Below are 17,786 nucleotides of genomic sequence, written 5' to 3' on the forward strand. Positions count from 1 at the left end.
TACTCATCGGGCTCTCCTTGTTCAGCCCCCCCACCAGAGAGATGCCTGGTGCTGATTGGCCCAGGCACTACCCTTACAAGCCTATCGGAAGCCGGCAGGCGTAAGCCGGCCCTTCCTGGAAAGGCCCTGAGGGTAAGGCTGACAACTGTCCAGAGACTGTCCGGGGCTGACCAGAGCCCAGGGCCATACCCCCTGTTCGTATTCCCTGAGACTGTGAGTAGCCTATGACTGCCTAAATTTACTGCATTTGTCAAGCTACAATGCACAAACTCAACTTAGTTGCCTCATTACTTTAAGGCTAATACTGAGTGCCATTCAGCGATAGCCTCTATCTCACAGCCTGACTCCTGATGCACCCTCAAGTGTGCACTCTGCGTTCTGCTGTACATGTACTTTTACACTTTATTCATTCCTCATTGCCAATTCGAATCTAGGTGATCTATTGTTTGTGTACTTTGAACTAATGCCTTTCTGGCCCCTACTACAAACACTTCTGTGGTATCTGCTTAGCCCCCACAGTATAGCGCCTGGTTCTTATGCATCCGACTCCACCAGAATTGCTAAACTCACGTTGCCACATATGCTAATTGCCAGTAGCCCTACACCACAGAACCCCAATGTTTGCACATGCTTTTCTATCCCTAGTGTGAATTATGTATCTAGGTGAACCCTGTTTGCACATGCTTCTCTAGCCCTAGTGTGAATTATGTATCTAGGTGAACCCTGCTCGTATATGCCTCCTCTAGCTTAGCGTGAACTCTAAACCTAGGCGAATCCTTCACTCAATTGTATCTGCTCACACATGCATCCTTAACCGTTGCGTTAACTCTGAATCTAGGCGAACCCTTTTGACTAATCGCTTATGTACTCGTTATTACTCACCCCTGCCTATTACAGTAACTGACTTGCAAGTGCCTGTCTCTGTCCACTAGCCTCCAGCTCACCTACTCTTGCCTGCTCCCTGCAAACTTGCATCTAGCGTGCCTGTTTTAGTAATGTGCGCTTAGGTTGCTCGACCTACACTAGGCTACTATTATTTATCTACCACTACTCTAGCTTCACTCTAGATACTGTTTTAGCTTACAACATGCTGGATAACTGCCTATATGAGCCTGACTGCTTATGATGAATACCCACTTGGTATCAGAGGTCAATACCTCCTGATAGCACCCTGCCTTAAACTATCCCAATTGCCACCTTTCAGCCTACCATCTGTCCTTATTCTGAACATAAATCCCTTTCCTACATTTAGCCCTCACATCCCTCCTAAGCGCCAGACCACCTACCTTAGGAATACACCTTGCTACAACTAACTAGCATGCCTCCCCTGCTCAGTAGTTGGCTTGCCTGCTCCCTACTTCTCTTAATCACCATAGTACTGTCCAACATGCCGCCTCAACATCCAACTACCATGTGTGCAACCTTACCTAACTCCAATTCAACTAACAGCTCACCGCTAATGATAATTGAGGCACCTCAAGTGCTACCGACTAGCGTCCCTTGCACCACTATAGACAGGAACACAAGACTCAGAGCTAGACTAGCCAAAATCCATGAGCCACTCGCCCGTTCCATGCCCACCACAAAGAGACCTAGCTCCACTCCCACCAGCCCAAACAACCTCAAACTTAAATTATCTCTGAACCACCATAATAAATCTCTACTCTATCCCACTAACCAGAGAAGTACTAAATCCACACAGAAGTTGTCGGCCTCTACTACCACAACACCCATAGTGAGCCCCCAAATCAAGGGAGCTCTAATCAACGCTAGATCACTAGTAGCTCATGCAACTGAAATTGCAGACCTAATTATCAATGAAGACCTGGACCTCCTTGCTATCACAGAGACCTGGCTCCATCCGGCAGCAGGCCCCATGCTTATGTTAGCAGTCCGTGATAATTACACCATCCTGAGACAAGACCGACCTAACTCTAGAAGAGGTGGTGTTGCCATCATTCATAAATGTAGCCTTCCTATAAGAGTAGCTACCACCATTAGTGTCCTTTCGTGCAAACTACTCTCAGTCAAAGTTCCCATTACCAATGCCCAAACCCTCAACATCCATGTGATCTATCGCCCTCCAGTCCCATTAGGCACATTCAATGAGGATCTTAACACTATCCTATCCACTAACCTAAAAAACGCCACACATGTGCTCACCCTTGGAGACTTTAACATGGGTTTCAACGACCCTGAAGACCAAGCCGCCATCACCACGCTTAACACCCTCACCGAATTAGGATTTACTCAAAGAAGCCTGAAACCCACCCATGACAAGGGCAGAATACTTGACTGGGTGGCTGACTACAACTGCTTAGCTAACATCACTGACATCTCACCACTAGCCTAGACCGACCACCACCTGGTATCGTTCTCGCTGTCCACCACTAGACCTCCTCTTATGCAGTCCAGTATGGCCCCGCCCACACTCACGAGAAACAAAAAGAGCATCACGGTGGAGAGACATATCCCCAACCTACTCCCCACACTCAACACACTCCCTGACAACCTGGATCCTGAGACCCTGGTTGAGGAATACAATCAAATTATGTCCACTTCCCTGGACTTAATCGACCCTCTCAAACTCAGGCCAAGCAAGCCCAAAACACACTTGAACAAATGGTACACACCATTCCTCAAAAACTTACGACAGCAAAAAAGAAACTTTGAAACCACCTGGAAAAGAGACCCATCAGTAGCTAATAAAATCAAACTCACCAAACTAGCGGTCCTGTATAAAAAAGAAATCCTCCTAGCAAAATGTACCTCCTTGACTGCCCTATTCTCCCAAGCCAGTTCAAACATGAAGGAACTATTCTCTATTCTGAAAGAAGTAGAAACCCCCATAGCATCACCAGACACTTGCATTAAAGACAAGAACTGGTGCACCGAAATCCAAAATGCCGTAGCCAACAAAATCGCTACTCTACAAAATAAAATCTCCTGTAAAAAAGCATCCTTGAATTACCCTGTCTTGTCCAAGCCACCCGAGAAGCAGACTACAAGCGAATATACCCGATTCAATTTCACCAAAGTGACCATACTCAAAGTTGAAAAAATGATCCTGTCCTTGAAGCCCTCTAACTGCCAGGGAGACCTGTGTTCAGCACAGCTCATAAAAGACGCTGCCCGCGACCTCTCCCCATCTATCACGAAGCTAATTAATGCCTCCTTCACCACTGGATCTATTCCAACTAATCTAAAACAATCCTGGGTATTACCATTACTAAAAAAACCTACACTTGACCCAGCTACCCCTACTAATTACAGACCCATAACAACTGTACCATTCCTTCTAAAAATCCTGGACAAGGTCGCCTACGTTCAAATATAGAAGCACTTGGAAGAACACCACCTGTTAGGAGCCAGACAATCAGGCTTCCGACCCCAACATGGGACTGAGACAGCTCTTATCGACCTTAACACACAGATCGATCTGCTCAGAGACAATGGCCAAGCAGCCTTACTCTTCCTCCTCGACCTCTCTGCAGCATTTGACCTGGTCGACCACTCGGTCCTATGCACTCACGGCCGCTCACTTCTCCCCTGAGGCCATTACATGGATTAGATCTTTCCTCGATGGCAGAACCATGAGGGTTTTTTCGCCTACAGATGCTGCAGACCCCATACCCCTCACCTGTGACGTACCACAGGGTTCTTGTGTCTCCCCTACACTGTATAACATATTTACCAAGCCCCTTTTCGATGATCTGGATCATCTCGGTATCACCTACACTAACTATGCAGGTGATACCCAGATCCTCCTTCCGCTTTCTGGAGATTATGGAAAGGAGTTGGCATTGGTGAATAGGGTTTAAATCATCATCCAGGCATGGATGGCCACTCATGGACTATGCCTGAATGATGATAAAACTGAACTCATCACCTTGGGTACCACTGCCAGCCTAAAGAAATTAAGCCCAGCCTACTCATCCTTCATGATCGATGGCAACATTATCAGAGTGGGACACGAAGTCAAAACTTTGGGCTTCTACCTGGATTCCAACTTCTCCTTTAACAGACGGGTGAACTCACTAGCCTCCTCCACGACTTACATGTGTAAATTGATCCGTGCAGCCAAACCCTTTCTATCCGATACCAGCTGCCTGACCCTGGCCAGAGCCCTCATACTATCCCGCTTAGACTACTGTAACGCGCTTTATCTTGGGTCCTCCAAAGCCACCACCAACAAATTACAAATCCTCCAGAATAATGCACTTAGAGCGGCCCTGGGCATCTCCAGAAGAGACCACATCACAGCACACAGTCAACAGAACAACTGGACCCCTATCACAGACAAAATCTCCCTAAAAACTGCTTCACTCACCCACAAGTCCCTCAATAACGTGGCCCCTATCTTCCTGATCGACAGATTTCACATACCGACATCCTTGAGACCGACAAGAACAGTTTACAGAGACTGCCTCTCCATCCCTAACTACAAACACTCTACCGTAGGAGGTAACAGCTTCCCAGTGAAAGCGGCTAAACTGTGGAACTCCCTACCACCCACTCTTAGAATGGACTTACCCTACCAAAATTTCTGTTCCAAGATGATGTCTTGGCTGAAGGCAGCCGTTGTCTAAACATACTGAGCCATGATCTGCTTCTCCCTCTTGTCACTTGGACATACCGTACACACAATTGTTAACTGTATATATGTATATACTCCTTGCTTTTCTTTTATTATTATTGTGAATATGCTATGTATATATTTTATTGTCTGCAACTAAGCTTCGCAAATTCCTGTATCTGCTGCGCCTTGTTACCCTAGGGTATTCCGGCACATTACAAATAATAAACAAACAAACAAACATATAACATTATAACAGTAGAAGCAATTTACAATTATGAATCAAACCGACAAAACAGTAAGTAGAGCAATTAAGCTGAGAGGGAAGAGGGAAAATAGAGCAATTAAACTGAGAGGGAAGAGGGAGGGGTGAGGAGGGGATGGAGGAGGGAAACAGAAGGGGGTATAAGGGCGAGAATGGGGTGGGTGGAGTTAAGGGGATGGAGAGGATCATGGGGAAGAGACAAAGGAAGGAGGGGGAACAAGAAGCGGGGATGGTTTCATGGCGGGAATGGAGAAGGAGAGATTTTAGGGAAGTGCGGAAGGAGGAGAAGGTAAGTATAGAGCGGATTGAGAGAGGTAAAGAGTTCCAGTGCAGGGGGGCTAGGAGCTGAAAGGAGCAGAAATGGGGGGAGATAAATGGTTGTGGAGGAACAGTGAGAAGGAAGTGGTCAGCTGAATGAAGGGAGCAGGAAGGAGTGTAGAAAGAGAGGAGGGAGGAGAGATCTTGAGAGATCTGCACATCTTTTCCATCAGCAGTTTGGCATTGGTCTTACCCTTTCAGCTTTGCTATTTCCAGTTATCTATAACTTTAACGGTTAAATGATTTCTCTCCTGGCATTTTTCTAGCCTGTTTTTCTCACGTATCCATCTTGCTTGATCATTTTAGATGTAATCTCAGACTCTTCAAGTGAGTCTTTCTATTTAAATCTTTCCTCTACCTTTGCAAATAATGTTCTTGCTCAACCTTAGATATGTTTTGTTCCTTATCTCTAGCCTTCCTTTTTTTGCTATAATGCACTTAATTATTTTAGTTTGTTGCCTGCATGGACTAGCTACTTTTATTGTATCCTCCCCACTATACTAAATCTTCATTTATTCGCAGGGTGTGTAGAATCTCTATGTTGGTTAGGGAGTTTGCCTGATTGGTATTCTCCTGTTCTCATAGTTGCATGTAACTTTATGGTTTTCATCCTATTTGTGCTTAGTTGTTGTGAATCCTTTTCCACTGCACTTTTCCATTGCATTTTATGTAATTGTTTGCTAGTTTGTGTGCACTTGCTTATAATAAACAGTTTACTTGCATTGCTTTCTAGCAGAGTACTTGTCGTGTCTGCTGTTATGCAGACCAATATTCTGATTTGCTTTTCAGCTACAAGCTTATTAGCAATTCTGTACCAAATGTTATTTCCATGGAATAAACTGAGAGCAATGTAGTTTCTTCCATATAGAGTAAAATAAACATTGCCCAAAGGAGTTTGCTTTGTGCTGCATTGCACATTTTGCCCCCAGCTATGATAAAAAGGGCAGCTCAGTAAATGGGAAATACAGATAATTGAATGCGACCAACAACATTGCAATAGTGCAAAAGTGACTTGTGGATTTCAATAATTTCCGAAGCCTCATTTTATACTTAAATACACAATTGGAATTTGCAACCTTTTTCAACTATTACAATATCAATGTCAAATCAATGTGGAAAAGAAAAATCACAGAACTTTGGAGTGCATTTACATCCCAAAGGAATTTAGAAGGTCTAAGTGCAAGTGTTAGAGCTTGAAAACTCTAGATAAATCCACTTGCGTTACAAACATGTGATGTGTTTTAAATGATAATATTTTGCACATTTGTAAAAGGTCAAACAGAAAAAGCAGCATGTAAATGTCCCCTTTCATTCTGCATTTTTTGTATTTCAATTGGGAGTACATTGCAGATTTAAAACTCGGAAAAGGCTTGCTTAGTCATATTAATGTTGGAGTTTTTTGGGGAGCTTGAAACTGTTTAAGAATTCACCTCCCAATAGAAACCCCAGTTGAAGAATGCAATATTACAAGACAAGAACCCACACAGAACTATTAATCTATTGTGCTGAAGGCAGTTTATAAGGAGACACCCCAATTAGCCCACTGCCAGATGCCGGCTAATGGGCTTGGGCTCTGGCCTTCAAAGAGACCTCTCACGATTTGTCAAAACATAGGCCTCTGCTTGGACACATATTGACATCATAAAAACAGAGTATGCAGATAATTCATCAATGGTGCCCTCTATATGATGAATTTGTGTAAACCACAGGTTGATCCCTATGTTTTTTGCTACGGAGTGGCTTGTGGTATAAGAAGGACAACAAATGCCATAATCCTACAAAAAACACACGCTACCCTCTCCACCTGGTTTTCCAATATGTAGCTTATGAATAAATGAAAAGAACAGTCATATAACTAACTGTTCAAGGAACTCCAACGTTTTTTGATATTAAATAAATTACTCTTTTAGCAGGACACCTATATCTTTTTTTATTACAAATCATCTTATTAAAATAATTTTTCACATGAACTAAACACATCATATTCTAAATTGCAAAAGTAAGACGAGGGTTAGTTAAAGTGCAAATAAGCAAAATACGGTACCATTCTCAAACCATTTTCCATACATTGAAGTTAGGGAGTGTTGTAGTTGTCACAAGAGAAATATTGTTTTCCTAAGAAAATACAGTGAGATGTACATGAACCAAATGGGTTCCCATTACTTAGCACACATTATTTCTAGTTTTACAAACTCTCACTATTTTTTCAATGCTTGATATAACATACAGCAACTTCCATTGGGATTCTTATTTCCTAATATCCCTCATCTTGCTACCACAGGATGTCATTTAAAAACAATGTCGACACATATTGTTTCGGCCTTTCCCTTAGAGATTCGCCCATCTGTTGCAATCTCTTTGTATTTCCCTTCTAGCCGAGGGCTGGGCCCCAGCCAAAGTGGTTGTGGTGCACAGGCACAGCCTGCCTTTGAGAGATCGGCCCTGTAGAGGCACCAAGTTGAGGACAGTCACGGCCCGCCACCTGGGCCAGACATCACCTGGGATGTGCACGGACCCACCGACAATCAAGAATTGAGGACCGGGTGCCACTTATCCCCCCAACCATGGATCCAGTGGCACCGGGTCATCAGACGGACAGGCCGGTGCAGGGCAGACTGGGAGCAGTGATAGAGAGCACCAGAGGTGGGGGTCGGACCCTGGTGTGCACAGGAGCATAGCACAGAGGGCCACCCATCCCCTTGATGAAGTGTTCAGTGCAGTTCAGCCCGTGTATTGGACTTGGAGGTGAGTGTTCCCCTAACGGCACCGGTGCAAGGAGGCAATAGGTGCTCCCTCTAACAAGGAGAATCAGCAGGGCTATAAGGAGAGGCCATGGCTGGTGAGTGTCAGGTTTCCCATGCTGGGATATACTGGAGGGAGGGGGGATGCTACACAGGGCCCAGGCCTGCGACGCATACCAGGCACTGTTACTGGAATTGGCCTGAGACAGCCTCATTAAACCCAGACACACTGGAGAGACCCCGAGGCCCTGGCCCACAGCAGAGGGGCCTGGGGTCAGGGATAGTGTCCCTACAGAATTTCAGGAGACAATCAGGGATGGACCCAGGTGATACCCTGACTTTGAAGGACACTATGGCTGATGGCGGGGGTGCACCAGCCCCGACCAGAGATGATTTCAAAGACATTTTCCAAGAAATCAAGGCCATTCGAACAGGCATTCTGGCATCAATATGTGATCTCAAGGGTCGGGCGACAAATTGGAATACAAAATGGAAGGAATGGAAAATAATCATCTGCAGCTCAACCATCTAGACCTGAAGTATAAAGCGCAGAAACAGACCTCCAATCCCATGAGGAGGACACACTGTTGAAACTGAACGACCTCGAAAACAGGGAGCGTCAAAACAACTTACCCATTCTAGGGGTAAAAGAGCAGAAGGCTGTGACAGCCGCAGATGTTGGGAGGAAGGTGCAGGGCTCGATTCATTCCATCCTCATGGCAGACAGCCAAAAGGACGTTCAGCTGGAGAGGGCCCACAGAGGTGGAGGCGCAGGAAGTAGGGGCCCAAGGTCGATAGTGATCCGCTTCCTGAGATATAGGGAAAAGATGGAAGTACTTGAAAAAGCCAAACCTCTGAGAAGTGTTCAATTCGAAGGGAAACACAGTCAAGGTTTTCCAGGATCTATCAGGTCTTACCCTGTCCCGGCGTAGAGACTGCTTCCCCCTGACCCAATGGCTCACAGAGAAGTGTATTAGATATCGTTGGTCCTTCCCCTTTGCACTGACTTTTCGAGAGAGGAGAGGTGGACTACCGGATCACCAGTGGCCAGGAGGCGCAATAGGTTTTACACGTCTTGAAGGAGGAGATTTCGAGCAAAGGCCCCAGAAAAGACACTGGTGCGGCAGTGATGGAACTGAGTCAGAAGGATAGTCATAGTGCAAAGAGAAGGATACCAGGGGGCAGAATATACAAGAAGCTTAACACCCCACCCACCCGACTGCAAAATAAGGCTGTGGTTCTATTTAGAAGTGTGGACTGATGCAAATACAGGCCCTATCTGACCTGCAATGTTTAGGTGTAGACAGGGATGGGGGGATTTTAGGTGAGATTGTGGGCGAAGCATTAGTCGCCTTTGGTGGCCCATCGCAATGTCGGCGTCTCGCATGGAAGGATGTGGTCCCAGGCCGCGAAGGATCGGGTGGGGTGGAGGAGGGGGGAGAAAGGGGAAGTTGGGGTTTTGGGGGTAGAAAGTGTGGGGCAGAGGGGTAGGGTATCTGCACTCGCATTGGAGGATTCACAAGCCCCATGGGAGCTGCAAGCGACAAGTGTGTGGGGCGCTAGGGAGTGGATCGGGATGGGAGGGAACAGTCCATGATCAATTGAATTTCCAGGCCTTATTCGGAATAGAGTGGTCAGCAGATTTGTTCAATGCCTTTAATGGTGCACATTGACACAGGGGTCTGGGGCAATGCACTCAAGATGGGGACCTTAAATGTGTAGGGCTGGAATTCACCCACTAAGCGATCATTACTTGGAAGGGAATTTCGTAACAGGGGACAGTCCCAGTGCCTACAGGAAGTCATGGGAGATATACTTAACCAAATGGTGGCAGACTGGCCAATGGATCACAGTGGTGTCATGGCCAAATGGGAGTTGGAGATACACAAATGGAGGGGCCCTCCTTGGGTATATGACCAATCAGGGTTTGACTGATGTGTGGAAGGAGTGCCTCCCAGCTGTTAGGGGCTTTACATTCTTCTCCCCAGTCAATGGGTCCAGAACAAGGATCGATTATTGGTTCACGCATCAGCATCATGTTCAGAGGGTTACCACCAGTAAACTTATTTCCATCAGTTGGTCGTGCCATGACATGGTTGACATGGGCATATTACAGACAGCGTTCAGACCTAGGGAATCCTTATGGCGCTACAATGACATGTTACTAAAGGATGTGGCTTTCACTAAAGAAATGAGGGAGGTGATAGACAACTAGTTTAGCTTCAAAGACACTGGGGAGGGTGAACTGGGAATGGTCTGGGAGGGAGCCAAGGCCACCTGGAGAGGCCTCCTGATAAGAGAGGGAGCTGCCAAGAAGAGGGTTAGGACCTACCAGATGGAGAAGCTGAGGAGTGTGATCCACTGGTTGGAAGCCATAGAATTGTAGGGGGGAGGGGAGAAGTACGTGGACACACTACGACTGGCAAGGAAAAAACAACAGGAGTTGAAGGAACTGGAGGTGGGGAAGGTGGTCTCTGGCCTACAGTTTCTCAAACAGAGTTATTATGAGAAGGGAGACAAGGGCGGATGCTTTGTTGGTGTTGAGGATCTGGGGCTGAGGGCTGATAGGTGGGTGTCTGAAGTTGAGGTCTCTGAGGGGCGTCTACACTCTGCGACAGGGGAAGTTGTCCAGGAATTTGCCACATTTCATGAACAATTGTACAGAAATGAAAGGGTGGTTGAGGAGGGGGAGCTTGATAGATATCTGAGTAGTGTGCCCTTGCCAACTATCCACAAGAGTGAGGTCATAGACTTAGAAAGGCCGATCACCCAGGAAAAGGTATTGAGGGCGACTAGTGGATTGAAGCTGGGGAAGGACCCTGGGGACAACGGCTATACGGCAGGGTTTTATAAGGCATTCTCACATGGCTAAACGGTTCAACAACATCTTCGTCTCTGGGAAGTCTTCCCTCCTCATTTGGCATGGCGCTAATAACTGTCATACCCAAGACGGTGAGGGATCCGAAGAGTTGTAAATCATATCACCCCATTTCCCTTTTAAACGTTGATGCCAAGATCTTTACCAGGATTCTAGCCACGAGAATGGAGGGGCTCATGCCACAATTGGTCCATTCTGAACGGTGGAGTTTATTCAGGGAAGACGGGCGCCGACACATGCTCAAAACGATGCATTTGATGGAGGCTACAGTGAAAAGGGAGGGCAACCCGGTGCTGAAAGTATTCAACCGGGTGGACTAGGGCTTCCTCAATGGGGTCCTGTGGAAATATGGGTTTGGAGATCGGATCCTGAGGGGGATACGGGCATTGTACGCATTCCTGATGGCTTAAGTGACAGTCAATAGGAGATTGTCAAGGCCCATCAACATGATGAGGGGCACGAAGCAGGGCTGCCCTCTCTCACCACTCCTGTTTGCACTCATGATGGAGGTGCTCACAGAACAGCTCAGGGGGGCTCACCAGGTGGAGGGGATTAGGGTTGGGGAGAGGGAATTCAAAGTTGGGCTATACGCGGACAACGGCTTGCTGCACACAGTGAACCCAATGAGTTCAACCCCGGCAGCCCTTGAAATAATTGAGGAATACGGGTTCTTCTCAGGCTTCAAAGTGAACAGGGAAAAGTTTGTTGTGTTTCCCTTTGCAGGAGATGACCAAAGGGATGTGAGGTGCTCCGGCCCCCGTAGTTGGAAATCCAATTGAAAAGTGTACGATACCTGGGAGTCACCATTGTAAGACCACGAGAAGAACTGGGTGAGGCCAACTAACCTCCCCTCTTTAATATACTGTTCAGTGAAATGGCGAACTGGGTTAAAGGGCAAATCTCATGGATGGGGAGGCTCAATGCCCTAAAAATGAACCCTCTCCCAAGGGTGCTGTACCTGTTTCAGATGTTACCCATCAAGGACCCGGAGGCCCTTCTGAGGGAGGTCAAGGCCTGAATGATGCGGTTCTTGTGGCAGAACCAGAAACCCAGGGTGGGTTATGATCCATTGATATTGCCAAAGGACCTAGGGGGTGTGGGGCTCCTAGACCTGATGTTATATTATACGGCTGCACAGCTAAGAGCAATGGTCCCACACCTGAGGGAGGACCCAAGGGACAGTGGGCCTCATTACGTGTCAGGCGGTACAGGGTTAACAGCACCGGTAAAGGTGCCGGTGCCGTCAACCTCGTACCGCCCGACTCCGAGTTCCCCTCGCGGGACCCGCTCTGCACGCCTGGTCTCACCAGACGTGCAGAGCGGGCCCTGCGAGGGGAAGAGGGAGCAAACAACGGGCCAACTCGTAAGGGCCCGTTGTTTGCTCCCTCTCCCATTCAGCCCTATATGGGCTGAAATGGGAATGGGGAAGGACTGTGTCCTCGGAGGGAGGAATTACCCGGCCTTCCAACCTCGGAATGGCCCGGTAAGTCCTCATTCCGAGGACCCGGACCCCGAAGCGATTTCGGCGGCAGCCATGCCGCCAATAGCGGCATGGTTACCGCCAAACTCGTAATGAGGGCGGGTGGGTTTATTTGGAACATTACCATAAGCACACTGCAACAGTGGGGAATGGCTTAGGTTGCCAAGGGTGGCGGTCCCCGAGGAGAATTAGAGAACACCCATTTCTGGGGGTCTATTGGCATGTGCTGAGTAAGAGAGCAAGGGCGTGAGGAATCAACACGTGGCCATCTCTGTGGTCCTCTCTGATGAGTCATATCTGGGCCCCCCCTTTGCGGGACGACATGAGATACACGAACCTGAGAGGTATCAGTAATGGTTTGAAACAGGACTACCTAGAGTCGGTCAACTGTGGGAGCAAGGGAAGTTCATAGGGCTGCAGGAGCTGGAAGCCAATTTGGGCATTGGAAGGCTATCTGTGCTTCTCTACCTCCAGTTAAAAGGGGTTTTTACTGCAGAGAAATGGAGGGAACAGATTCAAAGAGACCTCAGAAGGTTCTCGATGGACACACGGAGATGAAGGGTCTCATCTCGATACTCTATAAGGCCTTGCTGGAAACATAGGGGTGCACATTGCATGGACTCTGGCAGAGGTTGGGACAGGAACTGGATTTGGAACTGAATGACCACTGTTGGCAGTGGGCTTTTAAAACATCAATATCCTGTCAGTACAAACTGCATGGTTTGAAGCTACTGCACTGTTGACAATATGACCCGATGAGGCTGTCTAAGATGTTCCCTACAGCGAATCCCCTGTGCTGGCATGGCTGTGGGGACAGAGCTGACTACTGCCACATGTGGTTGAGATGCCCAAAGGTCCAGGTATATTGGGCCAAGGTCCTGGGATGGATAAAAGATGTCAGAGTGAGGGAATGGGTGATGGAACCTATGTTAGTACTTTTTGATTTGGAAAAGCAAGAGGGACAATGGCACACCCTGCCTTCCATGGTTCATTTTCTGTTATTGGCGTGGCAGGAGTGTGCCTTGCAAGATATTGGAAGAGAAGGGGACTTCCGAATCTAAAGGAAAGGTAGGACACAGCAAGGGACATCTATCTCATGGAAAAGATCATGGCAGCAATCCATGGAGGAAGCGTAGATGTGGAGGGGGAATGGCAACAATTCTGCAAAAGTTTTGGATAGAGATAAGGGGGTATGTGTACAACCATGACAGTCTTGCCCGGTACCGGCAGAGGCAGGAGCAGTCACAGGACATCATTTGAGTTCTAGTAGAGTTTACTCGACCACTATACGTTTGAGTTGTTTGTTTTGAGCTGAAAATTTCACATATAAGGTGAGGTGTAGATAAGGGGGTATGTGTACAACCATGACAGTCTTGCCCAGTACCGGCAGAGGCAGGAGCAGTCACAGGACATCATTTGAGTTCTAGTAGAGTTTACTCGACCACTATACGTTTGAGTTGTTTGTTTTGAGCTGAAAATTTCACATATAAGGTGAGGTGTTCGTAGAACGATTTGCGGGAGGCCATGTGAGGGGGGAATAAGAACAAATTAAATATTCATTGTTGGAAGCATTTACAGAGGGCAAGCACCCTCTGGTTGGTTTGCACCTTTCAATGTTATCTTGAAATCAATAAAAAATAATTTACAAAAAATAGCAGAATTATTATGATGGAGTATGAGGAGATGAAGCTGGAACGATCTTGGAAAAAACTAGATGGCTTGGGAAATCTGAGACCCTTTGAGACTGGTTTGCAGGGAGTCAGGCTGTAGAGAGAATCCCTTGCACTTTTGGAAGGCTCCAGACCATCAGCTGCTGAGACAGTAATTACAGACTGAGGGATGGCCTGATTCTCCCAAAACAAGAATCCACTTTTAAAAAGTAAATCAAACCACACATGTAACTCCAAATTATCCCTAAAGACTGTCCAGGGTAAACACCAGGAGTTAGAGGTTTGGGAGGAAAGTAACATTTGAAAGTTATAGTATTAAATATGGTGACCAGTGTCTCCTATTTACATTGTATAAAAAGTGACCTGTCATTTCTGTAAAGCCTAATGCATTTTGTATTGAGAGGCAAGATTTAAAACTGAATGTAACTTTAATACACCTATATGCTGCCTGTTTTTGTAAACATAAGCACCACAAAATAAAATCCTTGGTGCATGTTGGCATTACACAGGTCAAAGTGTAGTCAACCCACTGTCACCTGGTGTGATATTATGCAAAGGTGCAGCCCTGTGAATCCCGTCATAATTGATACATTTGTGAAAAAATGAAATTAGCACAGAGAACTCCTCGTATTCTTCGAAAACAATGCAAAGGTGTAAGTCCTTAGGGCCCCATATCCTTGAATACATAGACAGACCCTTGGGAAATGTGGCAGGGAAAGGATGTTTTAATATTGTACATTTACTGGGGAAGATTACATCTCCAGATCAAACGTGTTGTGCTGGAGTAAAATCTCTATAGGAATAGATTGAAAGCAGTACAAACATGCACACGTGTGTTTAAAGCTGCACAGGCAGCTGTATTCATAGTCACCCACACTCCATATAGATTGAAGGTAGCACACCCATGTTTTGTTTAAGTTGCACATACATGTTCATTGAAAGTTCCCCATACATATTCTGAGTAGACCACACACATATGTTTTAACAGCACAGTGCAAGAATCCTTGAAATTATTATTTTCCAAATTCAAACCTGTGTGAGTCTAATTTATGCTGGCCATTTTCTATGTGTACATGACCTGCCCATAGTCTAAACATCCAATACCCCACACTTGTACAGGGTTGCCAAGCTGAACATACCTGTCTTGATAAATATTATACATTCAAGTAACTTTTCTCAGATACCATACTTGCTTTCAAACTGGAGAAAACTATATGTTTTGAAGGGGTTAAAATATATGAATACACCGGTTGAAGTAACAGACATGTTTAGATGGTCTAGTGCATTTTAAAATATATATTTATATGAGGTTGCTTGGTGTGACTACCAGTAGAAAGATTCATGAAGGCAGGGAACATTCAGATTGCTGGTTGATTATTGTTGAGTCCATATTTTTGTAGTGATTTCCTTGGTGCAAAACCAGAGACCGCTTTACTTTATTCTTTTAAATACATTTCAAATTTTGAGATAGACAGTGTCTTTTCGTCCTTCTTCGAGTATTGGGCAGTGGGATTGTGCTTTAAGGGGCATTACAGCACTTATGTTGTGTTAAGAGAATTCATACATAAACGCATCAAACGATAAATTCAACAGCCACAGCTGTCAAAGTACCATGAAGTACCATGAAGATGATCTGTGTTTATTTTATTAGTTTCCTATGCTAGTTTTGTCCTCTTCATGCTCCCACTTTTAATCTTATTAAACAGCAATGTATTGATTCTTCGCCTATGTCAACTTTTTACATTTGTGTTAATATTACTCATGCATGATTTTTTTATAATGAGCCGGATTCTGGACCGCATATATGACCTTCGACCACTTGTCTCATCGGCCTTTCTGTTAGCTAGAAGAGTACTCTTGTTCATGTTTTATAAACCATGGACATAAGGCTTGAAAGAACCATGAGGGAGTTAGTACTTTTTTATACCTGGATATCAGCATATGATAATACAGATATGGCATTCTGCTCAATGGCTCACTTAACATATCCTGTTTCCCTCTTTTGTCCAATGCAGTCACCTTTCCATCCAATCTGGCTTTCTCACTCTAGAGAGCTGACTCGGCAATTCAAGGTTTTCAGTTCTGGTGTCTGACAAGGTTATGGATTCACTTTTCAGACACACAAGCCCACATACCTCAAGGGTTGACCTGAGAACACAATCCCATCACGCAAACAATGAATGACAATAGTTCAGTAACTGTTCATGTACTAAGAACCACTTTTACGGGTAATATGCCTGCTCTAAGAAACATCAGACTTTTTCCTGTTACCGGGTCAGTGGCAGGCTGTGATCTAATGACACTGACTTTACCTGTAAGCTTTCTATCTCAAACTGCATCCATCCCACTAATCACGCCTCTCTTATTTGTTTATCTCTGCCCACCCTTCTTCCACCCTTCCTTTTTGCTTCTTACCTCTTCCTCTGAAGACTAAGATTTGGATATGTTCTTAGCAGAGATCACCCCAGATTGGAAACATACATGCAGCAGAGGATCTGGGTAAATCCTCAGCTTCTAGGCCATTCACTCACCCTGTGTTTTTAATCAGAGATCCATCTCCACCAAGTGTGTGGATGGAATTGAGGGAATGAACCGGACAGGTCACAGTAATAGTTGGAAGAAGGTGGTTGCTGGCGCCTGTTTTCAGAAGGAAAAATACACTGTACGGACCAGCGCTTCTTTTTCTGCTAAAAGCAGAAGTCGCCCTGACAGCCTGGGCCTTGTCGATTTCTGTAAGCAGTGCATTGAAAATACACCAGAAGATTATACAGGATAAAGAGGCCCTTTTGTCTACAAACCAAAGTACAACTTCCTCTCAAGTAGGTGGGTAGAGAAATGGTGTTTGCATGTTACAGTTCAATTTTAAGGGGTTGGCTGATTTGTTATGTTTTAATGTATGGATTTTATGCAACTGCGTTTTGTATATGCGTTTTGTACTTTTACGGATATTGTTATCCAAATAAAGTTTTGTTGATTTATTATGATTATTAGTTGGAATTGTTTGCATTCCATTGACCGTTTGTCCTTGCATGCATGCATACTGTGCGATGTGTATTATATTTGTGCCACTCACCTACGAGTTAATATGTTAAAAAAAACATATAGGACTTGTTTGACTGGTGTCCTGTTTTGCTACTTGTGGTCATTTTATGCATGAAGCCATCTTAATGAATACATTTTGTCATTTTGACTATTAGCGGTTCTATTTTCCCTTTTCTTTATTACCTGGGACGAGTGCCTCGGCTCTGAGTGCTTTTCTTCGCCTTCGTGGCATTTTCCTCCAGTTTGTGTGTACAGATATATAAACACAGGGAGCAAAAACTGCCGAAGGCAGGAGGACCGCACTCCAGAGTGAGAAAATGCTGAAAAAATGGACAAGCGTCAAGAGTATGATTACTCAGATGTTTTTTTGTTGAAAAACACTGCAAAAACAGGGTACAACAGGGACAAGAATCTGAATGGCGCGGTTCATGCTCACAGAGCGATTGATCCAAAAAAAGGGTTACAGGGAAACAAATGCAGTAATATTGCATGCAGAGTCCTTTTTCTATGTTGACAACAAAGGCGAGTGAGACAGCAACAATGTGATGTGCAGGCAGACATTTTAGAATGGAGGAGAATATAAGTTACACAAGGCAATGAATCAAAATATTCGTCATGAAATGCAGAGAAATAAATTAAATAGCCTTTTAAAACGGGAGAGCAACAAACATGAGTAACGCATACGTGAATGCAACATTGTACAGATCGATAATGGATAAATGGACCGTATTCATGAAGTGCAAATGCTAGGATCAAAACGAAGCCAATGTAGGATAGAAAGTGCTAATGAATTAAGCAACCTGGACATAAGGTGCT

General features: G+C 45.4%; 1 protein-coding gene across 1 annotated transcript in view; it reads left to right on the forward strand.

Annotated features, from left to right (window-relative positions):
- The window catches only part of RASEF (RAS and EF-hand domain containing), a 706,663-nt gene that overhangs the window by 230,190 nt on the left and 458,687 nt on the right, over positions 1-17,786 (forward strand). The window lies entirely within an intron of this gene.

Source organism: Ambystoma mexicanum, chromosome 6p (genome assembly GCF_040938575.1).
Source record: "Ambystoma mexicanum isolate Mex_15411 chromosome 6p, UKY_AmexF1_1, whole genome shotgun sequence".
In the NCBI taxonomy this organism is placed as follows: domain Eukaryota; kingdom Metazoa; phylum Chordata; class Amphibia; order Caudata; family Ambystomatidae; genus Ambystoma; species Ambystoma mexicanum.